The following is a 3,268-nucleotide window of genomic DNA, read 5'->3' as shown; positions in this document are numbered from 1 at the left end:
CACTTGGTAACCTGGCCACGGCAAATGCAAGTTCTTTTATTCTAATGTTAATTACTAATACTAACTCTTGCATCTTACATTATACAGCACACAGCAAATATACCTATATGTCTACCAGTAAATATATGTGCATACACACACATATGATTTACAGATTAAAACCAAATTAAAAAGGCAATGGCAGAGCTCAAGAGGTTGCAAAAGGAAATTGAGAAAGAGTCTGTATTAATATAATGACCGAAATCAGTGCAGGGAGGGGGCTGCTGGTGCTTCTGAGTTAGGATTTAAGATTGATGCTACAGAGTTCAGCTGTAAGGTGAAAGCCTAAACCACGTCCAAATAGGAACCAGGGCAGGGACAGAAACAACAGATCTGGTCCAGCGGGTGGGCAAATAAGTGAATGGAGGAGCAATCAAGTAGGCCACCTCAAAGCAGGGGACCAAACCAAACCAAAGGGCCAGGGACAGCTGGGGAGTCTTCTGCTCGATGGTTTTTCAGGCGCATACAAGGTATCTGAGGAGAGATTGGTGTGGGTCCATGCTGCCACAGTGCTAAGTGTCTATCACTTTATGGAGTTCAGGTAAGGAAGAGGATTGTACCTTTTTCTTGGTGTGGCACATCTGGTAAGTTCTTGGGCCTGGTCTCCTTGATATTTTAGCACATTCGTGTGCCCCTGTAGTTTTAATTCACTGAATAAACTTGAAAGGTGGCTCCATTTCTACTACCAGAAATAAGTCTTTTTATTAATTAATTAATTAATTTTGATTTTTTTTGAGACAGGCTTTCTCTGTGTAGACCAGGCTGGTCTAGAACTCACAGAGATCTGCCCGCCTCTGCTTCCCAAGTGCTGGGATCAAAGGTGTGCACTGCCACCACCCAGCCAGAAATAAGTCCTTTATCAGTCTGTGTTAGGTGAGTGGTGCCTGGTGTACTGTTTGAGTTCATCAAAGAGCTGCTGTGATCCTCCTTCAAAATGGACCAAAAAGTTGCAGGTGAAATACAGTCTCCTAGCTGGGCATGGTAGCACATGCCTTCTATGCCAGCACTCAGGAGGCCGAGGCAGGCAGCCTTGTCTACACATCAAGGTCTCAGTCAACCGAGACTTAGTGAAACTTAGTCTAAAAAACTAAAATAAAAATGGAGTCTCCCAGAGCAATGCACAACCTGAAAACCACTGTTTTATATAATAAGGAGTGGCTTAGAGTAAAGCATGGCCTGATCTCTACAGGGGTCCTGATGGAAAAAAAAGAAGAGAGAACTTGAATTTTTGATCAAATCTTTACCACAGGCACTCTTTTATTTTCTTTTTGAATGGCTGGAACTATCAGGGTTGCAATTTGCTGTTGGAGTGTTCGACTGAAGGCTACCAGACCTGCTTTTTGCTCATGCCAGAGGCAGCTGCCCAGGGGTAAACTTGGTGATGTCCCCAAGCCCAGCAGAGACAGAATCCAGACTGAAATTTGCACTACTGCTCCCAGGTCGGACAGGGTTTCAAATTACATCATTGCCTCTCCTGAAGGTCCACTGGTGCCACAACAATGATGATACTGGCCCTTGCGTTTCCAAGAAAACTACGGTAGCTGTCAATCACACAGCCTCTTTTCTGGTGATTTCTGGAGCTGTCATCTTAACAGTGAGACTAAACAACTTGTGCCTGCTTGGGAAGCCTCTGATTCAGCTGCCAAGACCTGGAAGAGACTTCCAACCAGGTGTCAATGCCTGAAAGAGATTCCATTTTAGTCAGGGGAAACCCTGCACCTGTCATGAAAAATGTTTCAAACCTGGCTTTGCCTTGGAAAGGCATCATTGAGGCCATGGCTGTTTCAAATGACCTTTATATCATCTCACCTATAGCATATCCAGACAAGACCTCTTACAGTGGGTCTGGACACTTTGTAGGAGTCTCCAAATCAGTCAGAGAGGACCTCCCCTGCTCTTCTGGTTTTGTCTCTGTCACTGTGGTAAAACACTCTGAACAAAAGCAATTTAGAGGAGGAATGGATTTATTTGGCTTCTGCTTCCAGGTCAAGTCCATTGTCAGGGTAGTCAGGACAGGTACTCCAGGGAGGAATCTGAGTGAAAGCAAGTCTGCTGGCTATTCCATGCAACATTACTTCTAAATGGGAAACTCGCACAGCCAAAGAAACACAGAAGACATAATGATGGATGCTACTTTGTGTCTCACAAGTGGCTTATACTCAGCTAACATTCTTATGGTTCAGGATCACCTACCTAGGGATGGGCCCTCCTATATTAAGTAACAACATAACCACAAACACAAACACACTCACAGGCCAATGTGCTCTATGTAATTCCTCCATTGAGACTCCTGGAGTAACTCTAGGCTGTTTCAAGTTGACAGTTAATGCTAACTAGGACATCTACCCATGGTTGATGGATGTATCCATGGCAAGCTCTATCAGCAGGCTCCTTCCAGGAGCAGAACAAAGGACCTCCCTACTTTGCACTAGCCTCTGTAAGTCTTTCTGCCGCAGCCACCTAACCCCTACGCCACGTGGGCACTTTCCACCAGTCCACCCCAGTTCTACCCACCACCACATTAAGATCACAAGTAACATACAGAGACTTGTATTAGGTACAACTGCTGCTTGGCCAACTGACTAGAATTTCTTACTTGCTAGCTCAGTCTTAAGTATCAACCATAAAGACTTATCTTATTGGATGCCAGCTTCTGGCATCTTCTCTTGCAGGGATCACATGGCAGCTCCAGAGCAGAGAGCAGGAGGAAGAGAAAAAAGGAACGACTTCCTTCTTGCCCTTGCTTATATATGAGTCTGCCTGCTATGTCACTTCCTGCCTGTGTCACAAGACTTCCTTTTACTACATTTCCCAGAATCCTCCTTGACTCCTAGTCCCACCTAACTTGCTTCTTCATTGTCCAACAGTACTTTATTCAACAACCAGTAAGATAAACATATTCAGAGAAGGACATTCCCCATAATCTCCTCTTTTCTGTCTAAATAAAAAGAAGAGTAACTTATCTTTTATAATAACTGAAAAAAAAACTGTAACCATAACTATCTGTCTTCAACTCCATAAAAGACCACAGAGGATAATATATAAACTCTAGAATTGATAGAGACATCTTGCTACCTGGACACTCACCCAAAGTTCCTCTGTTATGTTGGGGCATCCATCTTCAGCCTATAGGCCACAGTGAGTCTGGCAGACTTCTCCATTTCAGCAGGAACCCTTCAGGACTGTTCATCTTGTTTTGTAAGTTCAGCAGTCACTTTCTTGTGGGTCC

The sequence above is a fragment of the Cricetulus griseus genome (genome assembly GCF_003668045.3).
Source record: "Cricetulus griseus strain 17A/GY chromosome 1 unlocalized genomic scaffold, alternate assembly CriGri-PICRH-1.0 chr1_1, whole genome shotgun sequence".
NCBI classification, from domain to species: Eukaryota; Metazoa; Chordata; class Mammalia; order Rodentia; family Cricetidae; genus Cricetulus; species Cricetulus griseus.
This window is presented reverse-complemented; position numbering follows the sequence as displayed.